General features: G+C 42.0%; 1 pseudogene; it reads left to right on the forward strand.

Annotated features, from left to right (window-relative positions):
• Nucleotides 1–1,753: 1,753 nt before the first annotated feature.
• Nucleotides 1,754–11,906, forward strand: LOC133091484 (lysocardiolipin acyltransferase 1-like; annotated as a pseudogene).
• The last annotated feature ends 2,147 nt before the right edge of the window (nucleotides 11,907–14,053 follow it).

Below are 14,053 nucleotides of genomic sequence, written 5' to 3' on the forward strand. Positions count from 1 at the left end.
CTGGAAGGTGTCCCCCTTCCAGTAACAACTGGTGACTCTGGTGGAACCCCTTCTTTGCTACGACTGACATCCCAACCACTCAGGGTACTCAAGGACCAGCTCACCCACCGACAGACTAGACCCAGCAGCCACAACCAGGACCCTTTTACCCCTGGTCTCCTCCAGACTCGAATGCCTGACCAGAGTGCTCCAAATGGGTAAGGAACAAGAGACTTTGTTGACCTCTCTTCCCCTCCCTCTCCCTTTCCTCTTTTCAACACCCACCTATCCTACCCTTCTTCCTTCTATCCTGGTCCTGGATGCAGGAGTCTGGTTGAAGGGCCTCAGTTATCTGAGGGCCAGAGCCTGATCACCTCCAGTGGGCAGAGAACTCGAATTATCTCATATCTAGTTTCTGATTGGCCCGAGTTCCCATCTTCCCTTCCTGGAAGCCCAGGGAAAAGTCCCGTAATGCCTGGGCATCTGCAGGTGGCAGGAGATGTCTGTAAGTCCACCCCTCTTGTCCCTCCTCCTTCCCCTCTTCCTTCAACCTGGCCCCCTTTCCTCCTTTTGAAATCTTTGAAGACCCAAGATATTTCCATTTACTCTGTTTGTCAGTACTCAGATCTGAAGTTCTAAGTCTTCATAAGAGATTTTCTGAGACACTACACTCTTTCCTCCCTGTCAATTGTGCTTTCTGTTCCTGAGGGTATAATTGGGTGACAGAAGCCCTCCATCAGACACCCTGTTTCTATAAATTCAGTCATTTGGTTGTCCGACTGACCGACTGCTTCCAAGTGGAAGTGGTTGACGGGGTTCCATACAGTCTCACCTGGTCTTGGATGAAAGTTAACACCTTAGACGTATGTCTACAGGTTAACTTACCAATTGGGACCAGCCCTACAGTCCCTCTGATTGTGCTCACCACTGAGCATTTCCTTTGGCACACACACAATCAGGCACTCTGGGACCAAGAGAGAACTTACAACCTCTCTAGAGGTTGTAGAAGCTGGCACTGGTCCTCTGGCGACAGGATACAAACTATACAGCCATCAAAATGGGAAACAAGCCTAGTTTCCCTTCGGACACATCACTGGGTTGTCTTTTAGTTCACTGAGAGGGATACCGGCTGGATGGACTAAAAAGGAAAAAAACGTATCAGATGTTGCACCCAGGACTGGCCTACTTACTCCTTGGGGTAAGAGGAAAAATGGCCCCCTTCAGGGGTCACTAGGATTTAACACCATTTAACACGAGGGTAAGAACGATGAGGTTCCCTGTGTCCAAGCCTTTATGGCCCTCTTCCAAGATCCCGAAAAAAGGAGAAAATGTAAGCTCAGAGACCCTGATAAATGCCCTTTCAAAGTACTTTTGGCAAAGGTTGGGACGGAAGACACCCTCTACGTTCTCCTGATTCCCCCAAGGCAGACAGGGAGGGCAAGGGAAGGGAAATTCTGGCTGCCCCGGAGACCATAAGATCTGGGGAAAGTCTCCTAGCCTCAGCTCTGCCTCCTTATACCCCTTCCCCCATGAGATTACAATCAGGAAATAAGCTTTACCCTCCACATGAGGAAAGGTCTTCCTCAGGCAAAATTCGTCCATGAAGAGAAGTACCAGATGGGGAAGGGAGAACCATGCAGGTTCATGTTCCCTTTTCCATGCAAGACATCACCCAATATAAGGAACAAATGGGTTCATATTCTGAAAACCCCCAAAATTTAGTGATGAATTTGAGCGTCTTAGCCTTAACTTCTCTTTCACATGGAGGAATGTGATGGTCATTCTCACCTGGTATTGTAATGAAGAAAAAGCTAGAATCCTAGATCAGGCCAGAACAGTGGCTGATGAACTGCAGTGGATGGATGCCGACCTGGCCCCTGCAGAAGAGGCAATCCCCTCTGCAAAGCTGGATTGGGACCCCAACACAAATGAAGGGAGGGAATCCCTAAGACACCTCATTATTAGCCTACTGCAGGGAATGACCCAGGGGGTCCAGAAGGCCATTAATTATAAGATAAAAGAGGTTACCCAGAGAAACAGTGAAAATCTGGCCCTCTTTTTGAGAACGCTCATGGAGGCCTTCAAAAATTTTACCCAAATCGATCTACAAAGTGTTGAAGGTACAGTCCTACTGGTCCATTCCTTCATAACCCAGGCAACCCTGGACATAAGGAGAAAATTACAAAAACTAGAAAAAGGACCAGAGACCCCATCTCTGAGCTAGTGGATGAGGTAAAAAAAAAAAAAAAAAAAAAAGGTGTTTCTAAATAGGGACCAAGAGGAGGAGGCCAAGAGGGAAAAAAGAGAAGCCTGAAAAGCTAGGAGGATAGAGAAACAGACCTGATTCTTCACCAATCTACAGGCTAAAGTCTTGACCCTGGTTCACCCTACCACTGGGTGAGGCCCATGGAGAGAGTGAGAAAGGGAAAAACACCTTAGGGGTCACTGTGGCTGAGACGAACCCAGTGTGCCTACTGCAAAGAGGACGGACATTAGAAAGGGGAGTATCCACATCGCCCTAATGGAAGGCATGTGGAGACCTGTAAACCTGCCCTGTCTGTGTTAGTCCTGGGAGACCAGGACTGAAGATGCCCAGCGGCTTGACAAGCCCCCTCGAATGGTGAGATCCAAATCACACTTCTTAATCCTTGGGTGATTCTGCAAGTAGAAGGTAAGGATGTGAACTTCCTTTTGGATACAGGGGATGCCTTCTCTGTTTTTCCTTTCCAGCTTAGGACCTTTAAACTCCCTGACTAAAACGGTGACAGGGGTACACGGAAAACCCCAAAACTCAAATTTTACTAAGCCCCTCCACTGTAAGGTGGGCAACTGGCAAGGGACCCTTCTTATATATTCCCAGTTGCCCTGCTCCCCTATTGGGGAGAGACCTCCTTTGCCACCTCCAGACCAGAGTGACTTGGGGAAAGCTAGAAACCAATAACTTTCTTTGTCTGGTGTCTGAACACTTGCAGTCAGACACAGGAAAGAACTCCCTCCCTTTCTCGGATGAAGTCAATCCCCAGGTGTGGGATGTCTCTAGACCGGGACTAGCTATAAATGTTTCACTAGTAAAGATCCTCCTGAAGCTAAATGCTCCCTACCCCTGGAAAAGACAATACCCCTTGAAACCAGAAGCTCTTGAGGGCCTTAGACTGCTAGTTAACAAATAGTGGGATTTTGGAATCCTAATCACCTGTGAGTCTCCCTGCAACACCCCAATCCTGCCTGTTAAGAATCTGAATGGATCTTATCAATTCGTCCAGGATCTAAGAGTGGTCAACGAGACTGTGGTTCCCATCCACCCCACAGTCCCGAAACCAATAATACCCTTCTATCCCAAGTCCTGGGAACCTCTAAGTACTTTTCAGTGCTGGACCTTAAGGATGCTTTCTTTCGCATTCCCTCCATCCTCAGTCCCAAAAGCTCTTTGCCTTTTTGAGTAGCAAGATCCAGAAACAAGGTAAGCCATACAACTTTGCTGGACGCAGCTACCACAGGATTTCAGAGACAGCCCCCATATATTCGGGACTTCCCTGCGGAGAGAACTAAGAGAATTAACCTTAACAAACAGTAACCTAATACAATATGCAGATGACTTGCTCACAGCAAGCCCAGACTTTACTAGCTCTCAAATGGATACTATTAAGACCTTAAATTTTCTTTATAAAAGGGGATATCAAGTGTCCCCTAAGAAAGCTCAAATAAGCTTAATCCAAGTAAAATACCTTGGGTTCATAATTACAGAAGGGAAAAGAATGCTCGACCCTCAGAGGAAATCCTTTATCTTAAATACCCCGTCCCCAAACTAGAAAACAGCTTTTAGGGATAACTGGGGTTTGCCAGATCTGGATTCCCATTTATGGGAATCTGGCCCGACCCCTATATGAAAAACTAAAAGGGAAAGAAGGGCCACTTGACTGGGATAAGACCTGTAAGGTGGCCTTTAATACTCTGAAAGAGGCTGTCACTATAGCCCCAACTTTAAGCCTCCTAAACCTAGAAAAGCCTTTTAGGTTGTATGTCTCTGAACGGGTGGGAACCGCTTTGGGGATGTTGGGACAAATGGTGGGGCCTGTATTACAGCCTGTGGCCTACCTCTTGAAACAACTAGACAAGGTGGCCAAAGGCTGGCCCGCTTGCCTCTGGGCAGTAGCAGCCACCGCTCTTATGGTTAAAGAGGCCTCTAAATGGACCCTGGGTCAACCCACCACAGTGCACACGCCCCACCAGGTGCAAGCAGTCTTAGAGACTAAAGGGGATAGAGGAATGGCGGGAGGGTGGGGGAGGGTGAGGGAGGGATTACCCAATACCAGACCCTCCTCCTTGTCACCCCAGAAATAAAACTAAGCATCTGTCAGACTTTAAATCCAGCCTCCTTAATACCAGATCCCCATACTTCCCCCGTAGACCATCAATGCATGCAAGTTATAGATGAATTATACTCTTCTCGTCCCAACCTATCTGAGACACTAGTAACTGACCCAGAAGGAGAATGGTACAAGGATGTCAGTAGTTTCGTGGAAAGAGGAGAGAAGAAAGTGGGATACGCCACAGGGAGCCTAGAAGAAACCAGGGACGGGGGTCTCCTCCCTCAGTCACCTCAGCCCAGAAGGCTGAACTTTTCACCCTGACAAGGTGAAAAGTTCACCACTGCTCTCCACCTGGCCGCCCCTTCCCAATAAAGTCTTTTGCTTTGTCAGTATGTGTGTCTCATCTGACAATTCATTACGGTGTGTTAGACAAGAGCCCATTCTTGGGCCCTGGAAGGGGTTCCCCTTCCGGTAACATAAGCTCTGAGTGCTTAGATACGTGGATATGTTCTTGCAGATGCTGCTGGTAACGAACTCTCCTTCTCCCTCCTTTTTGGCTTACATATTCTCAGTTGTGTTTGGGCAGTGACATGCGCAAGGAAAGCAGACCCCCACACCCACAGATTCAGGAAACGGGATATGATTGATCAAAGACAAGTAAGCTGAGGGCTACCCATCTGCTTAGGAGTAAACATGACCCAGTGCTGGCAAATAAGATGTAAGAGAAATTGTCCTGGGTTGCTACTGGGCAGGACTTTTCTTCCTGATATAACGAGTGAGAAATCTTGCCTTTTCTTCTTACTTTGGATGGATTGCATAGCAAGTGATGCTTAGAGCTGAAGCAGCCCTCTTGCAACCAAGAAGCAACAAGCTAAAGGATGAAAAATCACTACTGAAGATGGCAGAGTAGAGAGTTAAAAAAGAGCCCAAGTTGTTAATGATACTATGTGACTGTACGTCGCTTAGAATCACCTACTTCCAGATTACTTTATGTGTATATAAGATTTCTTTTTCTCACTAAGCCAATGCTAGTTAATTATTATTGTACTTACAACTTCAAGTATTCTATCTGATGATATATCATAACATGATGAGCAAAAACAGACTTATGAAGAGGTTGCAGAAGTCATCAGTACAAGAAAAGTGCTATTTTTACATCTTTGCACATAGCCACAATTCATCTCTCTTTCCACAACACAGTAGAAACACTTAGCAGAGATTCCCTTGTTTTAAAATTATTGATGTGTGTGTCTCTCTTCCCTATTAGACTGTGATCCCCCAGAAGGTAAAGGCTATGTTCTCTTTATCTTGGAATCCCCTCCAGCCCTAATTTAATGCTTTGCATGTGCTAGCTCAGTAAGCGTTGAATTGAGCGAATTGAAGTTCCAAGTCTGTAGCTGAGTGATTTATGAAGAATGGGATAATGTGTGAGTTGCATGAAGTTCTCATGGAGATAAAAATGTTGGGAAGATTAAACATGTCTTCAAAAAACACTTTATGAAATGAATGTCAAGAGATCTTTTTATAATAAGTTGGTCTTTGTACCATCACCATTTTCCCATAAACACTCAAATTATTAAGTTTAGGTAGAATAATCACACTAGAAAATCCTTGTAACTTCGCTTCAGTGATAAACATTTGGTATTCCTGATTAGTTCACTAAAATGGCTGTTTTATTTTATTTATTTGGATTGTGATTCTTTTTTCAATGCTGTCTACGACCTTAAAGGATCATGTGAAACTACTAGCTGCCCTCCATCTCTCTCACCTCAGCTACAGAAACATCACAGCAGTTTGGCTCACTTGCCCAGCAAGGACAGTCATGTGCACTGATAATGGAGTTAAAAATAACTCTCTCTGTTTCGAATTCAGGATGGGTAGGAGACCCATCAGCCTCCAAGGCCACAGCCTTTCAGAACTGTCAACTGCCACTCAAGCAACTTAACATAGCTGCGAGGCATTTCAATAGCAAATATGTTCCACACAGCCAGAATGATTCAAGAGTGTGCAAGAGAGAAGGAAATCCACTTAGGGTGGCATAAACTCAAAGGGTCTCCTTTGTTAAAGTTATGTGAACTCTCATTTAACATTATTATTTAATTGTACATAGAGCTCTAAGGTGTCTTAGGAGGCTCTGTAGTCATGTAGCCCTTTGACTCTAGGAAGGTCAGTGTCTGCACCATCCACCACAGATTATTAGCTATTCAATTTCTAAAGGTTGCCAGACATGGGGATTTCACTGACATTGAACAGAACCTGACCTGGTGTTAATCAGCATTAGAGTAAAGCAGTTATTTCATCTGATCTGTTAATCACTGTGATATGAAATAAATGGTGTATCTATCTGAACTTGCCAAGGAGACATGAGGAGCCATTTTAGACCAGCCTAAGAATAAAAATTTAAACTTCATCACTAGAAAAATTAACAATTCTGTGCACAACAGATTCCTAGACTTTATTCTCTTTTGACCATCAGTCTCATTGTAAATCCTTTTCAAGAAGACTCATTCTGGGACTTCCCTGGTGGCTCAGTGGTTAAGAATCTGCCTGCCAATGCAGGGGACACAGGTTCGAGCCCTGGTCTGGGAAGATCCCACATGCCGCAGAGCAATTAAGCCCGTGTGCCACAACTACTGAGCCTGTGCTCTACAGCCCGCGAGCCACAGCTACTGAGCCTGCGTGCTGCAATTACTGAAGCCCACGCGCCTAGAGCCTGTGCTCTGCAACGAGAAGCCACCACAATAAGAAGCCTGCACACAGCAACGAAGAGTAGCCCCCGCTCTCCACAACTAGAGAAAGCCCGCACGCAGCAACAAAGACCCAACACAGCCAAAAATAAATTAATTAATTAAAAAAAAAAAAAAAAAAAGAAGACTCATTCCAACCCTAAGCCTGATGCCACCCATCCTTCCTACTCTTAGCAACTCTAGCAACATGAACCACAGTCATTTTTCAGGAGACTCTATTGTCTTATTTTGTATACAAATAGTTGTATGTGTGCTGAAGTATGGCTCCTTGCTTTTACTGCAAGGTAAAGTCTATAGTTCTCATGTCTCAGAAAACTTTTCACTTTCATGTGGTCTCTTAACCAGATAAGGATAAATCTGAAAAAATATGCAAGGTCTGTGCACACACTGCAATCTACAAAATATAGCTGGGAGAAATGTTAAAAGATCTTTAAAGATGGTCTTTTTTTTTTTATTAGTCGAAAGCCTCAATATTGTTAAGATGTTAGTTCTCTCCGAGGGCATTCTCAGATTTAATGCAATCTCAATCTAAATCCAAGAAGGAATTTTTGTAGAAATTGACAAGTGGATTCTAACATTTTTAAGGAAATTCAAAGGACAAAACATCTTTAAAAATGAACAAAAAGTTTTGGAGCATTAACACTATCTGATTTTAAGACTTATTCTGAAATGACAGTAATTTTGGAGTGTGGTGTTGCTATCAGGACCAACAATACATCAATGAAACAGAGCAGGGAATCCAGAAATAAATCCAGATATATTTGGACAACTGATTTTTGACAAGGTGCAGAGATAATCCAGTGGAGAAAGAATTTTTTTCTAATAGTGAGGCAACAAATGCAGCTCTAGATGAAGAAGATGAACACAAAGAAGAAAGAACTTCAATCCATAGTTCACATCTTTTACAAAAAATTATTCAAAAATTTAGTAAGTTTGAAAACTAAAACAATGAAACTCCTAGAAGAAAACAAAGGAGAAAAATCTTTGTGACCAGAGTTAGGCAAAGATTTCTTAGATGACACTAAGATGATATTTAGATGAACACATACAAGGGAACAGTTGCTTCTGCTGGAGTGGTCCTGTGCAAGAACGGAAGGGAGCTGACTGCAGGATCAAGGGAGGAAGGGCTTCTAGCCAAAGGAGAAAGCAATGCAAAGTTAGGATGAGTGAGAGGGCATGGGTGCCCAGGGGTCAGACCAGAGTTTTGCACGTGTTGCTGAGAGAGAAGTCAGGAAAGGTTAGAGCAAGACTGTCAATTCTCAGCTAAGAGACTGACTTTATTCTGTGGGCAGCGGTACATATAGAAGGATCTTAATCAGATGAGTGACATGATCAACTTTATGTTCTGGAGAGGGGACTTTGGTGGTGACAAGGTTAAAGACAGAATGTAAGGAAGAGACCAGTTAAGGGCAGTTTCCATGGTCCAGACCATGAGAGATGGCATGAGAGGTGGTGAGGGAGTGATCCAGGGCATTAACTAGGACAGAGCAAAGTTCACATCCGCCACACACATTTTGAAGGTAGAATGGAAGATTGGCTGGTTGTGAGGACTAATGGGGTGGGGTGGGGGAGGGGAGCACCTACTGAGCAAGTAAAGAGAAAACTAAGGTGTTTTGTTTGTTTTTGATAACTATACTGTTGGAGATTGGAGATACCATTAATTAATTTAAGAACAAGGATAAAGCAGGGAGTTCTTTGTTACTGAGTTTCAGGAGAACTGTAAACCCCTTGAGGTTGTTGGGTCAAATAAGGTATAACAGAACCAGGCTTTACAGAAACCTCTAGGCTTCTGATTTCTGAGACTACAGAACACTTAATTATATCATCAAAGTGAGCAGGGTCTAGTGTAAACGTGGCCCACTGTAGGAAAGGCACTCAAAGGGAAGAATCATCTAAGGCACCATTGAGAGAATGAAAGGCAAAATACAGACTGGAAGAAGAAATTTGCAATTCATCTGTCTGACCAAAGACTCACATCTAGGATAATCATGGTATCATGGAGAGGGATTTACTTTATACTCACTCTATTTTGGGGAAGCACTTTTGGAGAGGGATTTACTTTATACTCACTCTATTTTGAGGAAGCATTTTTGGAGAGGGATTTACTTTATACTCTATTTCAGGGAAGCATTTTTGGAGAGGAATTTACTTTATACTCACTCTATTTTGGGGAAGCATCTTTGGAAGCATTTTCATGTTGGGTCCCTTTTCACCTTTGATGTTTGTAAACCCATCTTGGTGTCACTGGATCAACAACTGCCTTGTGGCAACCTGGCTCACACTACCTGTGGCACTGCTGGAGACCATGTTTGGTGTAAAAGTGATTATAACAGGTGAAGCATTTGTTCCTGGAGAAAGAACTGTTATCATGAATCATCCAACAAGAATGGACTGAATATTTCTGTGGAATTGTCTGATGAGACATAACTACCTCAGATTAGAAAAAATTTGCCTCAAAGCCAGTCTCAAAAGTATTCCTGGATTTGGTTGGGCCATGCAGGCTGCTGCCTATATCTTCACTCACAGGAAATGGAAGGATGACAAGAGTCATTTTGAAGACATGACTGATTATTTCTGTGATATGCATGAACCACTTCAACTCCTCATATTCCCAGAAGGGACTGATCTCACAGAAAATTGCACGGCTCGAAGTAATGAATTTGCTAAAAAGAATGGACTTCAAAAATATGAAAATGTCTTGCATCCAAGAACTACAGGCTTTACTTTTGTGGTAGACTAAGAGAAGGTAAGAACCTAGACGCTGTCCATGATACCACGGTGGCATATCCTTATATCATTCCTCAGACAGAGAGGCAACTCCTCCTCAAGGACTTTCCCAAGGAAATCCACTTCCACGTCCACCGATACCCAGTGGACACCCTCCCCACGTCCAAGGAGGACCTCCAACTCTGGTACCACAAGTGGTGGGAGGAGAAAGAAGAGAGGCTGCACTCCTTCTACTGGGGAGAGAAGACTTTTTACTTTATGGGACAGACTGTAATTCCACCTTGCAAGTCTGAGCGCAGGATCCTTCTGGTCAAATTGCTCCCTATACTGTACTGGACCCCGTTCAGCCCTGCAGTGTGCCTGCTCATCTATTTGTACAGTCTTATTCGGTGGTATTTTATAATCATCATTATCATCTTCGTGCCGCGGGAGAGAATATTTGGTGAACTGGAGATCACTGAACTTGCATGTTAACGTTTTTTAGACAAACAGCCACATTTAAATACAAAGAAAAATGAGTAAGATTGTAAGGTTCACAGTCTAAAAACCTAGGAGATATTCTGTAAATGTTTACAAATGTCTCAGTCTTTGTAAAATGAGATGCATTTTTGCACGACTATGTCAAATATTTCTTACTACCATCATTATTTGTTAAAGATATTTTGCACTTAGTTTTGTGGACAAATACTGCTACACACACAATTTTTTTTTTTTAAATCTCTGAATGTAATTTCAACACTGTGTAGCAGGGAGCGACCCCTGTGAAATAACTTAGGCCAGAGTATTAGTAAACAATCGTCAGGCTGTTAGCAGACAAGGTACACACAAGATTGTCTTCAAGGCCCAATCCTACTTCCTAACAAACTCCCCAGACTAGAGGCAGATTTGGGGCTCCTGGGCACTGGCCCAGATCAAGTGTTGGCACTTGCCCGCGGAGGTGAGGGCCCTTCCTCCTGGCTTCTTCTCGGCACTTTCCCCACACTCCTTTCTATGCCAATCAAACCCTTGCATTCTTCTTTAAGACCAGAAAACAGAAACCCTTTGTCCTTAAGCTGAACAAACATTTTGATAGGAAGCCCTTAATTATTCATAAAATCTTGGCATTTAGCCTTGCGCTGACCTAGACGTCAGAAGACCACCAGTGCCCTCTACTCACCAGAAAATAAGACCTAGATGAGTCTCACAGAGCAACCACAGGCTCTCCACTCAGAAACCTTAGTTTGAATTTTTAATGCTAGGAATTCATACAGTTTAGCTCTTCCGCGTCTGCATAACCTCGCATGTTTAGTGCTGGTTTCTTCACAGCTTATCGGCAGGTGTCGCTTTTCTGCATTAAAAACGGTGCTCATCAAGTCATTTACCATTTTAAAGGAAAGCGTAGAAGAACGTTCTGGTACTGCCATCAGAAACTCTCTTTTGAAGTTATGTCTTGGTTGACACAAAAAGGAAGGTTATTGTATTTTCTAAATGTCCATGGGTGTTTAATTTCTGCCATTAAAACAATAACAACAATGCTTACACACAGGGCCCTATGGTTTAACCTAAATTATTCAACCGTTGTAGCTTTGACAAATTTTATTCTTAAAACCAAAACGGTCACGCAAAAGTGAATTCTTTTTTAATTATAGTGAGGGATCTCTCTCTTTTTTAGTCCCAGTTTTCCTCTTTCATTAGTAAAATTTAAACTCACTTTTGACCAATTGTTCACCTAAAAATTCCTGTTTATTTAGAGTCAATGGAAAATCCAGCAAACCAATGGCACCAATCTCCTTCTGAGGCAAAGAAATGTGGTCATTGTTTCCACTCCACTGAAGCCCTACAACTACTTTTTTTGTCATTATGGGAAGGCTGGTCTGAGCAGCAGAAAATATGGGGCAGTTACAAGTCTTTAGCAAACAGCAGATTAAGCAAACCTGTCAGCTTATTTCTGCCTTGAACCAGCCTAAAACGCTGTTTCTTGCTTTGTGTACTCTTTTGGCGAGAGTGCCTTCTCATTAATTACAACTCACTTTTGCTGGACACTGATTTCCACCCTTCAGTGGACACGGCTTCGCTGCGAGCTGGACTTACCGAGCAGACTTCCAGAAAGTCCTGGTTCCGGCAGCACTCTGTTGGCACACCATTTTTACTGGAAGAGTACTAACTGGCTCTATTGAAACGCACCAATCTATATTTAACTCCTCCCCCCAAAGCTGTTTTTAATCCTGCCAGGGGCTACTAATTACTTATTATGCACATTTGCTCCAAACCCAGCTATTTAACTTCCCTGGGTTTTAAGGTGGTTATTTTTTTTAACATTTTTTTCCTTAATAAAAGAGGTTTCTAATTTAGGTCTCTCTCAGACTTATTTTGGTTAGATTTGGAAACCAGAAATAGTTTAACAATCAGGACTGCATTTGTCCTGGGTCAGAGAGAAAAGCTGTGCATTCTACCCCACAGGTGTTTGTAATGTAGCCCTTCCCCCCTTCCTCCAACTTCTCATGGCTTTTTCATTCAAGGTTTGACTTTAATGGCATGTCCTCTTTAACCCTCTGAAACCTGTAAAAGGAGAACTCTTTTTTCCTTTTTAAAACGTTTTCTTTTGATCGTAAAAAATAGCCTTAAGATAAAATGCAAACTCTTTTTTACCTGACCAGAATTCATAAGCACTGAAACTGAGACATTGTACTTGCCCTAAGAGTTAGAAATGATAACTTCAAAAAGAGAAAATTTGCCTTTTTTGTTTTTTGTTGTGGGTTTATTTTTTTTTTTTCAATAAGGCTTCTTTTAAAATTGTAATTATCTGTGTTTTCCTACACAGCTTTTTCTTATTTAAAAAAAATTTTAAAGAAATATACAGTCTATGATTTGAAATCTAAAATTGATAACAAAGTGTCAAGTAGAGGTTAATGCAGCTTCAATATTGTGCTTGGCCTCAGGAGTGATCCCCCTCCTCACCTCCCACTCTTGTCACTCTGGACTCAGCAGCTGCTTGTCCGGCTGCATCTTATTTTGTCCACTTTGGAAAACAGTTTGAAAGTTTCTAGAAAAAAAAATACACCTACCATATTATCTAGCCATTCCACTCCTAAGTATTTATCAAAGAAACTTAAAGTATATATTCATACAAAGATTTGTGCAAAAATGTTCATAGAAGCCTTATTTGTAAAAACCCTAAACTAGATATAATCCAAATGCTCATCAACAGAATAAGCAATTTGTGGTATATCTATGCAATGAAATATTACTCAGCAATACACACTATAGATAAATACAAAATTGTGAATGAATATCTCCCCAATTATGCCATGCATAATTGAAACAGAAAAAAAGATTATATATTATATGATTCCATTTATATAAAATGCAAATTAATTTATACAGATTGAAAGTAGATTAGTGGTTGCCTGGGGAGAAGGTTAAGGATGGGCAGAAGGGAGGGATGGGTCACTGGGAAACTTTTGGGGTTGATTGATATGTTAATTACCTTCATCCTCGTCATGATTCCTTGCGTATACATGTCAAAATAGCAAATTGCATACATGAATGTGTACAGTTTATTCTATGTAAATTAAATATTTACTATTATAATCAGCAAGATCATCACCAGTTTTATATGTGCAGTAAGTTAACTCTCCTAAGTTTCTACTCAAATATTTGAGTCAGCAGTGATGCACTTAGCTTAAAAAGAAATAAATTAAAAATAAAATAAAAACATGAAGAGGAATAGAGTAGTTGGCAGTCATGAGCGAATAAATGAGTGAATTCCAAATATGCTCCTTCCTGGCAGATTCCATTTGAGAGCAAAGAGCAGAGGGAAGAGTGCTAATGTAGAGTCTTGCCTTTGCAGGTACCAGTTATCCAGCTTTGGGAAAGACAACTGACATTTTTTAAGACCTAGCTTCTTCATCTCAGAAAGGACAGCAATGATATCTATTCTGGCATCTGCAGGTTTTTGGTGATGATCAAATTTGATAACTACATAAAAGCATGTTAGAAGCTGTGAAATACTGCATAAACGTAAATAGTGAAAACCACAAAACCAATTTACCAGTGGATCAATATAAGGAAATGCAGTATGGGCACATTAGAAAATGGATTTTTTTTTTCCATTACTATTTTCAAATAACTTTTGTCACATCCTTTTCCTCTTTTCTGCATGTTCTCTCTCAGATGCCTTAGATTTTTTTAGACAGTCTCAGGAATTAATTAATTTTTCCAAGTATAAAAATATTAGTTCAATCGAAGTAAAATTTTCACTCTCTCATTTGACTGAAAGCTTGCTCTTCCCTCACACCTCAGGCCTGGAGG

The sequence above is a fragment of the Eubalaena glacialis genome, chromosome 1 (assembly GCF_028564815.1).
Source record: "Eubalaena glacialis isolate mEubGla1 chromosome 1, mEubGla1.1.hap2.+ XY, whole genome shotgun sequence".
NCBI classification, from domain to species: Eukaryota; Metazoa; Chordata; class Mammalia; order Artiodactyla; family Balaenidae; genus Eubalaena; species Eubalaena glacialis.